This window comes from Macrotis lagotis, chromosome 3 (genome assembly GCF_037893015.1).
Source record: "Macrotis lagotis isolate mMagLag1 chromosome 3, bilby.v1.9.chrom.fasta, whole genome shotgun sequence".
Lineage (NCBI taxonomy): Eukaryota > Metazoa > Chordata > Mammalia > Peramelemorphia > Peramelidae > Macrotis > Macrotis lagotis.
In genome coordinates, this window is record NC_133660.1 from 220950110 (window position 1) to 220963368 (window position 13259).

Consider the following 13259-nt stretch of genomic DNA (forward strand, 5'->3'; position numbering starts at 1 on the left):
ACCTGGGTCCCTTTCTCTTCTACCTCAATATTATCACTTGATGATCTCATCTGCTACTCTAATTATCATCCTTACACTAATGAATCTCAAATCTACCTATCCTACCCCAAATTCTCTGCTGGCATCCAATCTTATATCCTCAGCTACCATTCAGATATCTCAAACTAGAAACCCAGTATACATCTTAAACTCAAAAATGTCCAAAACTAAATATCTTTCCCTCTGAACAATCCACCCATTCCTCATACCTTTACTATTGCTACGGAGAATATCCTCCTCCTCCTAGTCTGTCAGGTTGAAAATTGAGAAACCATGCTTACCTCTTCATTATCTCCACACGCCCCCCATCCCATAACCAACTTGCTATCAAGGCCTATCTATTTCTACCTTTGCAATATCTTTTTTAAAATATACCTCATTCTGTTCTCTCACAAAACCACCCCTAGTACAGGTCCTTATCACTAACAACTGGACTATAACAATAGCCTACTGTTGGGTCTGCCTGTTCAAGTTTCTCTCTATATTCTAGTTTATCCTCCATTTAGCCACCAAATTGATTTTCTTAAAGTGCAATCAAGTTGCTCCCCTATTCAATAAACTCCAGTGGCTCCCTACTGCATCTAGGTTGAAATATAAAATGTTCTGTATGGCATTCAAAGTTTTTCATAACTTAATACCTGCCTACCTTTTCAGTCTCCCATGTCTGGAATGCTCTCCCTTTTCAACCACCCCACCAAAAGCCCAGCAGCGAGCTGAAACTGATCTTGACACTAAACTCCAATTCAAAAATTAGAAAAAGAAAAAAAAAAAGAATTAAAAGTGAATATCCAAATAAATCAAGCCCTGAACAATATAAAAAAATGTAGATCCAGAGACACCTCCAAAAGGAAGAGCAAATCTGTAGCAACAAGAAGCAATGCCTCTAAAGAAAAAATTGAATTGTCTACAAGGAAACAAATGAAATATTAAAAAGTGAAATAAAAGTTCTAGAGGAAAGAACTGGAGGAAAAATAGATCACAGAGAAGAAAAGGTTAAAAGCCATAATCAAGAAACAGATTACCTGAAAACTGGAATAGAGACACACAAGATAGAAAAAATATTAGGACAAAGGATTAGGGAAATTTTTTTAAAAACATATTTGATATAAAAACAACTGACCTGAAAAATGGGTCAAGGAGAGATAACAACGAAAGGATCAATGGATTGCCTCAAAATCTATTTTTTTTTAAGTCTGGAAGCTCAAATAGCTGAGGGTCATCCTAATTTCTACATTTCTGTATTTCAGAAAATCATAACTCAAAACTGTCCAGATCTATTAATTAGAGGGCAAATTGAAGCTAGAAATACTTAAGATCCCATATTAAATTTAAAATATTGCAAGCATCCAGAGAGAATTATTCAACTAAGGGACCACAGCCAGGTTCACCCAAGCCTTGATAAAAATCTTACTATTATTGTACAATAAAACATTAGGAAAAAGATGATTTCAGAGAATCCTGTGTAGTTAGAATTGATACAGAATGAAGTGAATAGAACCAAAAAAAAAATTATGCAAAGATAACACATTGAAAATAACTCTGAAGAATAACTAAATATGTTTCCAAAGAACCTATGATAAAGCATGTTACCCACTTCCAGAGAGAGGAGAGGGAGAGAGAGAGATGAACTCAAGGTGCAGGAAAAAAAAAAGATATTCTTTTTTTGGAACTGGTAAAAACAGTAGTTTTTCTGTTTGTTTTTAAAGAGTTCTTGTTTTCACCTATTCTTTTAAACTTTAATTGGGTGAAAAGGAATTGGAGGGGGGGGGAATAGTAATAAAAACATTATGGAAAACAAAAAATTAAAAGTTAAAAAAAATGTAGGGGATTGAAAAAATTTGAAATACAAAAAAAGGGCGGAGCCAAGATGGCAGCATGTAGGTAGCATTTCCCAGAAACTCCTTCCCCCCAAAACACCAAAAGCTATCAAATTATGACTCTAGCCAAAATTTGGAGGGACAGAACCCACAGAAAGACTAAGTGATACAATTTCCCCAGTCCAACATAGCTTAGAAGATCCACAGGAAAAGTGTGTTTCACCAGGACCATGGGTTGGAAAAAAGCTCCAGCCACAGCTCAGCTCACGTCAGTTCAGCTCAGCTCAGTCCAGCCCAGCCCAGGGATCACTGGGAACAGCTTGAAGTGGAGGAAAGAGAACTCTGCTGCACCAGAGCGAGTGTGGAGTGAGGAACACTGGCCTCAGAGCAGCCCTGCGGTGAGAACCTGCATGAGGAATCTGGGGAAACCAGCCTGCACCTCCAGAGCACAGTCTGCAGAGGTTAAGGGGGTCAGGGGAAACTACAGAAATCTCTCTGCTCTCCCTGGGGCAGGACTCTGCTGTTTGCCCACACTCAGATCCAGGCTGCAGTTTGGCCTTTCATAGATACTAAAATACCAAAGACCCTCCTCACAGCTCCAGGGAATAGGGGAGTACCTGTGGTCATCTATATATCAAAGCACAGGCAAGAGAGCATAAGACCTTGGAGGAATAAAGGTCCCAGTGGGGTGTCCCAAAAACCGCCCAAAGTGGGAGTCCCAATAATACTCAAAAGTTCAGGAAGCACCCCAAAACCAGGCATAGGCTGGAGAAATGAGTAAACAGGGGAAAAAAGAGGAACACCATTGAGAAATTCTTTGTCTATGATCCCAAGAAGGATCAAAGTATTCAATCTGAAGCTCCTACATCTAAAGTCTCCAAGAAAAATGGAAGTTGGGCTCAGGCTATGATAGAGCTCAAAAAAGATTTTGAAAAGCAAGTAAGGGAGATAGAAAAAAAATTGGGAAAAGAAATGAGAGAGATTCAAGAAAAACATGAAAAAGAAGTCAGCAGCTTAGTCAAGGAGATCAAAAAAATGCTGAAGAAAATAACATGTTAAAAACCAGCATAGGTCAAATGGATAAAACAGTTCAAAAAGTTATTGAGAAGAAGAATGCTTTAAAAAGCAGAATTGGCCAGATGGAAAAAAAGAGATAAGAAAGCTCTCTGAGAAAAACACATGCTTCAGGTGTAGAATGGAGCTAAAGGAAGGTAATGACTTTACAAGAATTCAAGACACAATACTTCAACATCAAAAGAATGAAAAATTAGAAGAAAATGTGAAATATCAACAGAGAGAATATACCTAGCCAGAAATGATGGACATCCATGACCTATCCATGAGACTGATATTTAATGGGATGTAACTGGCTTTAACTCCACTGGGGAGAAAGACTCTAATAACTCTCAGGAATTCTGACTCTATTCAACAGAATATACTGAACGAGAAGGGACAGACACTCAGAATTTTCTATGACTTAGATAGAATGATCTAAAAAAAAATACACTACCTCCCTAAAAAGGGGGACAGGAAAGAGACGGGAGGAGGGAGGGAATTGAATGGGACAAATCTCATTACACTAAGAGGTACAAAAAAAACCCTATGGTAATAGAGGGGAAGAAGGGAGTAGAGGAGAAACACCTGAATCTTCTTCTCATCAGACTTGGCTTAAAGTCAACCTACACATACTCAGTTGACTTAAAAAACATCTAACCTTTCAAAAAGTTAAAGGGGAAAAGGGGAGGGGGGACAGAGAAAGGGAAGGGGAGTGGAGGAAATAAGGGAAAATAACAAAAGGAAGGGAAGGGAACAGGGAAAGGGGAAAGAAAGGGGAGGGTGTGATATAGGAGGGCAAACACACTGAAGGGGGTGGTATTCAAAAACAAAATACTGGGGAATATGGATAGAAGGGGGGGAAAGGGGGAAAAATACAAACAGAGGGAAGATAGCACAGAGAGCAATAAAGAATTAGTAATCATAACCTTGAATGTGAATGGGATGAACTCTCCCTTAAAACGTAAGCAAATAGCAGAGTGGATTAAAAACCAGAATCCTACAATGTGCTGCTTACAAGAAACTCATTTGAAGCAGAGAGATACATATAGAGTAAAGGGAAAAGGTTGGAGCAAAATATATTTTGCTTCAGCTGAAGTAAAAAAAGCAGGGGTAGCAATCCTTATCTCAGACAAAGCAGCAACAAAAATAGATAGTGTTAAAAGAGATAAGGAAGGAAACTTTATCCTCCTAAAAGGTACCATAGACAATAAAGTCATTTCAATATTGAATATATATATGCAGCCAGTGGGACAGCACTCAAATTCTTAGGAGAGAATTATTTTGCCCAACTTTATGCCAATAAATTTGATAATCTAAGTGAAATGGATGAATATTTACAAAAATACAAGTTGCCCAGGTTAAATGAAGAAGAGATTAAATACCTGAACAACCCTATCTCAGAAAAAGAAATTCAACAAGCCATTAGTGAACTCCCTAAAAAAAAATCTCCAGGGCCTGATGGATTCACAAGTGAATTCTACCAAACATTTAAGGAACAATTGGTTCCAATCCTATATAAACTCTTTGGAAAAATAGGGAAAGATGGAACTCTGCCTAACTCTTTCTATGAAACCAATATGGCACTGCTACCTAAACCAGGAAGAGTTAAAACAGAGAAAGAAAATTATAGACCTATTTCCTTCATGAATATAGATGCAAAAATCCTAAATAAAATCCTAGCAAAATGACTACAAGTCATCACTAGGATAATACATTATCATCAAGTAGGATTTATTCCAGGAATGCAGGGTTGGTTCAATATTAGGAAAACTGTTAGTATACTCGATTATATCAATAACAAACCTATCAGAAACCATATGATCGTATCAATAGATGCTGAAAAAGCTTTTGACAAAATACAGCATCCATTCCTATTAAAAACACTAGAGAGTGTAGGAATAAATGGACTGTTCCTTAAAATAATTAGCAGTATCTATCTGAAACCATCAACAAGCATTATACTCAATGGGGAGAGGCTAGAGGCATTCCCAATAAGATCAGGGGTTAAACAAGGGTGCCCATTATCACCACTACTATTCAATATTGTATTAGAAATGTTAGCATCAGCAATTAGAGAAGAAAAAGAAATTAAAGGAATTAGAATTAGGAAGGAAGAGACAAAACTCTCACTATTTGCAGATGACATGATGGTCTACCTAGAGAATCCCAAGAAATCATCTAAAAAACTACTGGAAACAATTAGCAATTTTAGCAAAGTTGCAGGTTATAAATAAACCCCCATAAATCCTCAACTTTTCTATATATGTCTAGCAAGAAACAGCAGGAAGAGCTAGAAAGAGAAATGCCATTCAAAGTAACCTCAGACAGTGTAAAATACTTGGGAGTCTATTTGCCAAGACAGACTCAGAATCTTTTTGAAAACAATTATAAAGCACTTCTCACACAAATTAAATCAGATTTAAATAACTGGGCAAATATCAACTGCTCATGGATAGGTAGAGCTATTATAATAAAAATGACAATTCTACCAAAACTAAACTATCTGTTTAGTGCCCTACCAATCAAAATTCCAAAAAATTACTTTAATGAGCTAGAAAAAATTGTAAGTAAATTCATATGGAGAAATAAAAAGTCAAGAATTGCCAGGAGCTTAATGAAAAAAAATGCAAACGAAGGTGGCTTAGCACTACCCGATCTAAAATCATATTATAAAGCATCAGTCATCAAAACTGTTTGGTATTGGCTAAGAAATAGAATGGTGGAACAGTGGAATAGACTAGGTGTAAAAGCAGGAGAGGATTATAGTAATCTGCTGTTTGATAAACCCAAAGAGTCCGGCCACCAGGATAAAAACTCCCTCTTTGATAAAAACTGCTGGGATAATTGGAAGTTAGTATGGAAGAAACTTAGATTAGACCAACACCTCACACCCTTTACCAAGATAAGATCCAAATGGTTACAGGACATAGACATAAAAAACAATATTATAAGCAAATTAGAAGATCAAGGACTAGTCTACCTGTCAGATCTATGGAAAGGGAAGCAGTTTATGACTAAGGAAGAGTTGGAGAACATCACTAAAAACCAATTAGATGATTTCAATTACATTAAATTAAAAAGTTTTTGCACACATAAAACCAATGTAATCAAGATCAAAAGAAAAGTAGTAAATTGGGAAACAATCTTTACAACTAATGATTCTGACAAAGGACTCATTTCTAAAATATACAGAGAACTGAGTCATATTTTTAAAACAAAAAGCCATTCCCCAATTGACAAATGGTCAAAGGATATGCAAAGGCAATTTACAGATGAGGAGATAAAAGCAATCCATAGCCATATGAAAAAATGCTCTAAATCATTAATTATTAGAGAAATGCAAATTAAAGCTTTACTGAGGTACCACCTCACACCTCTCAAGATTGGCCAGTATGACCAGGAAGGATAATGATCATTGTTGGAAGGGATGTGGGAAATCTGGGACACTATTACACTGTTGGTGGAGCTGTGAACTCATCCAACCCTTCTGGAGAGCTATTTGGAACTATGCCCAAAGGGCAACAAAAATGTGCATACCCTTTGACCCAGCAATGCCACTACTGGGTCTATACCCTGAAGAGATGAGGAAAAAGGGTAAAAACATTACTTGTACAAAAATATTTATAGCAGCCCTGTTTGTGGTGGCAAAGAATTGGAAATCCAGTAAATGTCCTTCAATTGGGGAATGGTTTAGCAAACTGTGGTATATGTATGTCATGGAACACTATTGTTCTATTAGAAACCAGGAGGGACGGGATTTCAGGGAAGCCTGGAGGGATTTGCATGAACTGATGCTGAGTGAGATGAGCAGAACCAGAAAAACACTGTACACCCTAACAGCAACATGGGAGTGATGTTCAACCTTGAAGGACTTGCTCATTCCATCAGCACAACAATTGGGAACAATTTTTGGCTGTCTGCAAAGGAGAGTACCATCTGTATCCAGATAAGGAGCTGTGGAGTTTGAACAAAGTACAAGGACTATTCCCTTTAATTAGGAAAAAAAAAACCCAGATGTCTTATGGTTTGATCTGGTTACCTCTGAGAATTCTGTTCTCTTTAAGGATATGATTTCTCTCTCATCACACCCAATTTGGATGGAGGTACAACATGGAAACAAAGTAAAGACTGATGGAGTGCTATCTGTGGGGTGGGGGTGGGGGGGAGGGAAGCAAGATGGGGGAAAACTGTAAAACTCAAATAATATCTTTAATAAAAAGAAAAAAGAAAAGAAAATGTGAAATATCTCATTGAAAAAACTGATCTGGAAAACAGATTTAGGAAAGATAATTTAAAAATTATTGGGATACCGGAAAGTCATGATCAGGAAATGAACCTTGACCTCATTTTTAAAGAAATCCTACAGGAAAAACTGCCCTGATATCCTAGAAGCAGAGGGCAAAATAGAAAATGAGAGAATCCATCAATCTTCCCTGGAAAGAGATCCAAAAAAAAAACCGAGACAAAAAAACCCAGGAATATTATAGCCAAATTCCAGAACTCCCAACTCAAAGAGAAAATATTACAAGCAGCCAGAAGGACACAATTCAGATATCATGGAGCTGCAGTCAGGATCACACAGGACTTAGCAGCATCCCCATTAAGGGCTCATAGGGAGTGGAATATATTTCAGAAGGCAAAAGAACTTGGAGTGGAACCAAGAATCAACTACCGAGCAAAACTGAACATCCGCTTCTAAGGGAAAAGATGGAGTTTTAATGAACCAGGGGGAATTTCAAATGTTCTGTTGAAATGACCAGAGCTGAACAGAAGGTTTGACCTTCAAATACAGGACTCAAGTGAAGCACAGAGAGCAAAGAAGGGTAAAATATGAGGGACTTAATGATGATGAACTGCATTTATTCCTGCATAGAAAAATGATACTGATAATACTCATATGAAACTTCTAATTTAATGGAGCAGGTAGAAGGAGCTTTTTTATAGAAGCACAGGAGAGAGCTAAATTTGAAGATATAATATATTGTAAAAATGGAGTCAATGGTGAAAAGGGAAAAGCATTGGTAGTAAGAGAAAGGAGAGGTGGAATAGGCTAAGATATTTCATATAAAAGATTTTTTTTACAATGAGCTTTTGCAATGATATGGAAGGGGGAAGGTGAGGAGGAATGAGGGAACCTTCATTCTCATCTGAAATGGCTCAGAGAGGAAACAGCATACACACTCAATAGGGTATAGACATCTAGAGTAAAAAGGAGAGAAGGGGGAAAGGGGGAAGGGGGGGATGTGGGTGATAGAGGAGAGGGTAGACCATAGGAGAGAATAGTTAGATATAACATATTTTCTTTTTAACTTCTTGCAAGGGGCTGGGATTGGGTGGCCTTTCTGGGACCAAGGGGCAGGGTGGTTGCTGGGTCTCAGGGGTGGTATGTGGGCTCGGGGCTTCTTGGCCCCAGGGCCTGTGATGAGTCCACTGTGCCACTCAGCTACCCTACAGTACATTTTAGAAGAGTGAAAGGAGAGAGAAAATATAATAGATGGTAGTAGGGAGGAATAGATGGAGGGAATTACAATCAGTAACAGGAATAGTGGAAAAATATGGAAGTAACTTTTATGATAGACTTATCATAAAGAATGTGATCCAAGGGGCAGCTAGGTGGCATAGTGGATAAAGCACCGGCCTTGGAGTCAGGAGTACCTGGGTTCAAATCCAGTCTCAGACACTTAATAATTCTAGCTGTGTGGCCTTGGGCAAGCCACTTAACCCCGTTTGCCTTGCAAAAACCTAAAAAAAAAAAAAAAAAGAATGTGATCCATCCAAGATAAAGCTGATGGAATCAGAACACAGGCTGAAACACATTTTTTTTCTCTTTCCTTTACTTTATTTCTCATGAGGGTCTATATTTTTTTGGGGGAGTGAGTATTATGTTTACTCTTAAACAAGAATATTTAAGGCATGTATTAAAAAAAAATCACTTGTACAAAAATATTCATAGCAGCTCTGTTCATGGTGGCAAAGAAGTGGAAATTAAGTAAATGTCCTTCAATTGGGGCATGGCTTAACCAAATATAGTATATGTATGTGATGGACTACTATTATTCTATTAGAAGCCAGGAGGGATGGGAACTCAGAAAAGCCTGGAAAGATTTGCATGGACTGATGCTGAGTAAGATAAGCAGAACCAGAGGAATACTGTGCACCCTAGCAGCAACATGGGGGTGATGACTAACCTTGATGGACTCACTCATTCCATCACTGCAACAATCAGGCACAATACTTTATTTTTCTTCCTTAAGGATATGATTTCTCTCTCATCGTATTCAACAAGGTAAAGACTAACAGACTGTCTTGTGTTGGGGGGGAGGAAGTAAGATTAGGGGAAATATTGTAAAAATTCAAAATAAAAAAGATGCAAGAAAACAGACAGATGTTTAGAAGCAAGTATGCACAAGAACAATTTTCAAAGATTGTGGAATTTATAATAATCTAAAAATCTTATTTAAAAAGCAATCAGTATGTGGCCAATATGAACAGAAAGGACAATGATCAACGTTGGAAGGGATGTGGGAAATCTGTGACACTAATACATTGTTGGTGGAGCTGTAAGTTCATCAAAACTTTCTGGAGAGCAATCTGGAATTATGCCCAAAGGTCAACAAAATGTGCATACCCTTCGATCCAGCAATATCACTACCAGGTCTATACCCTGAAGAGATGATGAAAATGGGTAAAAACATCACTTGTACAAAAATATTCATAGCAGCCGTGTTTGTGGTTGCAAAGAATTGGAAATCAAGGAAATATCCTTCAACTGGGGAATGGTTTAGCAAACTGTGGTGTATGTATGTCATGGAAATTCAGGGAATCCTGGAAGGATTTATATGAACTGATGCTGAGCGACATGAGCAGAACCAGAAAAACACTGTACATCCTAACAGCAACATGGGGGTGATGATCAACCTTAATGGACTTGCTCATTTCTTCAGTGCAACAACCAGGGACAATTTTGGGCTATCTGCGATGGAGAGCACCATCTGTATCCAGAGAAAGAACTGTGGAGTTTAAACAAAGACCAAAGACTATTACCTTTAATTAAAAAAAAAAGTTATCTTATTATGTAATTTTGCTATCTCTTATACTTTTTCTTCCTTAAAGGATATGATTTCTTGCTCATCACATTCAACTGAGATCAATGTATACCATGGAAACAATGTAAAGACTTAACAGAATGCCTTCTGTGGGGGGTGGGGAGAGGGAAGCAAGAATGGGGGAAAAATTGTAAAACTCAAAATTAATAAAATCTTTCTCAAAAAACAAAAAATATTCAGTATGAAATGAAGATTTGTGATTACACAAAAAAATCTATTTTTTTGTGCCCAGTTCTGTATGTAGAAAATTTTTTTCAGCATTTTAATTCACAATAAAAAAAAATAAGAGCAGAAGATGACTTCACACTATCATGGAAACGCTCTTTATTCTCTGAATTAATAGATTCAAGGACTAATTATAATGCTGTGTTGTCCTTCCTAGATGAAGATGACACAACTAACCCTGTATCAACATGGCATAGCTTATGTTTCTCAACAATTGAAATGGATTGTAGTTTTCCATTAATATTCTCTAATAGTTAATTTTTAAATTCATGATTTTAAACACAAACATCTTTCAACACCTTATACATGAAACAAATCCTCAAAGTCAAATTGAAAAACAAAACTGCAAATTAAATTTCTCAAATACTCTTCATGTAATTCATTGGTGTAATTATTCCATTTATACACATTATTATTATTCTCCATCAAATATTCTATCCCTTGTAATTCCATAAAAAAGTATCTTCTAAATATCTAGTGTGTGTCTATACTACATTAAGAGAAGTAGAAATAGTATGATACAGCCTTCAGTCACAAAAAGCTCAGAATAAAATTGGGAAAGCAAGATGTATAGCCATGAAAAAATGAGTAAACAAGGCAATAATATATAATAAACAATAAAAAGAATATATAATAAACTATTGCATGGAGTCAAATTTCAGGTGTATCCTGCCTACAATTAAATTTTTAAATCATATATGGGAAATAATTTGAAATCATGCAAAAATGTAAGTAAAATGTCCATAGAATCAATCACCTAGCATTTATTAATGCCAGGCACAATGCAAGGTGTTGGGTTACAAAAACAAAAATTAAATAGTCCCTGCCCTGAAGGAGGAAAAGTACATGTATATCGAAAAGTAGATGCAAAATATAAATAAAGCAAATACAAAGTATTTGGGAAGAAGTAGGTGGGTCAGGAAGGACTTCCTGGATAAAGCAGCACCTAGGCTGAGCTCTGAAAGGAGTTCTGAATTCCAAGAGACAGAAGTAAAGAAGTGGAGAAGAGGGGGCACAGAAGTGTGCAGGAACAACAAGGTCAGACTGGACAAATTATAAAATGTATTAAGGGGAATAATGAGCAATGAATCTAGAATATCAGCTCAGAATTGGATCATGAGAATATCAGCCTAGAATTATATCACGAATGCCAAACAGAAATAGCTGATATTTAACAAAGGGACAGGGAAGTGCTGGATCATTCAAAATGATTCCCAAGAGAACAGTGAATTCCTAAATGATTTAAAAGAGGAATGTGAATTATGAAAGCAGAATTTATGACCTGCACAGAAGAAATTGCAAGCTCAAATAATGCAAAATTTACAACTTTAAATTTCCTCTGGTTTGTAATAATATCTAGTGATATTACTTTGAATACAGTAGAGATTTCTGGCTAATATTTAATGACACTGCATTCAAAATCAGCAACAATTTAAGCCTTCAAATTCCATTTTGCATCAGTACTATCTCACTCAGTGTGGTCTTTATGTGGTCTTTATAATAGAGAAGTGTCAGAGCTGGCCCTGTACTTTTGGAGCATAACTAGCAGTTCTGTATAAGATATACTGGAGAGAAAAGATTCAGTACAGAAAGTCCAATTAACAGGCTACTACAGTGTCCCAGCAATTGGAGATGAAAGCCTGAACCAGGATGGTGACTATAAGAGTTTATTTACAGTGTAGAGAAAGTTAAAAGTAAGTAACAATTAAGTAAAAAGAAAGTAAGTAAATAACACTTGACAATTAACTAGATATGGACATTATTAAATGAGATAAGGAATGAATCAAGATCAACTCTTGAGTTTACAGCCCTGGAAGCATGGAAGCATGGTGATGGCCAATCTTTTAGGAATAGAGAAGTTATCAAGAGGAGTGGGGCTCTTGCAGGGAGGGGGCTGTTTTATATAAGTCAAATTTGAGATTCCTATAAGATACCTACTAATAAATGTTGATTAAGGGATCCAGTGATCATTTTTGAACCAGATAATCCCATATATTTCCAGGGAAATAAAATAAAATGTTCACAGCAATACTTTGTGGCTGCAGAGAACTGGCAAAAAGTGGGTGCCCAATGATTGAGGAATGACTAAGTAAACTACAGAAAATTCAGAAAACCATGGGAACATGATTTGATAGAGTGAAAAACCAGGAAAACAACATACACAGTGACCACAAAGCATAAATGAAAAGATAATAAATTAATTGAATGCTATATAATTATTATAACTAAGATTAGTCCCAAAGTAGAGATGAGAAAATAAAACTTTCACTCATTGTGCTTTCCCTCCTACATTCAGAAATAGATGTGATACATAAGGCATTGATAAACTTATTTTTTAAATTAAAAAACAAATTTATGTCTCAGGAGATTAACTGAAATATGTAACAATGTATTTGTACTTTGAAATAAGTAGTCATGCCTGTATAAACTAATTTAATAAAATATATAGTTTTATAAATTTATAACTCCTTTATGAAGATCTAGTGAATGGTATGAAGATACAGAAGAGATATACACATATGTATAACTAATACATTCATCTTGTTCTACAAGAGTAAAATTTTATAACTCTGAAAACTGAATAATATATTACATGCTTAGCACAATAAATGCAAAGAGTGTTGGTGAAAGGAGATATGTGTGTGATTGTCATCAATGAAGACTTCAGGAATATGTAGGACTTGAGTTGTGTCAAAAAGACAAGGAAGAATATGAAGTGGCAGATAATGTGGAGGGGAGAGCATTTCAGAATGAAGGAACATCATGAAATAAGTTAGAAGAGGAATAGGACAGTAAGTAGACTAGTCTGACTAGAACAATGTATGGTGGGGAGGGGTAGGAAATAAGTTTGGATGAAGCTGAAACCATATTACTTTGGAAGGTCTTAAAACCTAAAAAGAAAAATTTAGAGAATGAAGTACTCAATAGGGAATCAGCTCTAGTTTCTTAAATAAAGGATTAACATGGTAAAAGAAGTGTTGTAATAAAATTAATCTGTTCCAGACTGAAGTTAGGT

The 13259-nt window shown here is 36.3% G+C and overlaps 1 protein-coding gene across 16 annotated transcripts in view; it reads right to left on the reverse strand.

Moving 5' to 3' along the window:
* Nucleotides 1-13259, reverse strand: part of ADD1 (adducin 1) — a 150170-nt gene that overhangs the window by 90684 nt on the left and 46227 nt on the right. The window contains exon 1 of one of the 16 annotated variants that reach the window (XM_074229883.1): nt 686-963. The exons of the other annotated variants lie outside the window; for them this stretch is intronic. The gene's annotated coding sequence lies outside the window, so the exon portion shown is untranslated. Of the gene's footprint in view, nt 1-685; nt 964-13259 lie in introns of those variants that run through there. 16 annotated transcript variants of the gene reach the window in all.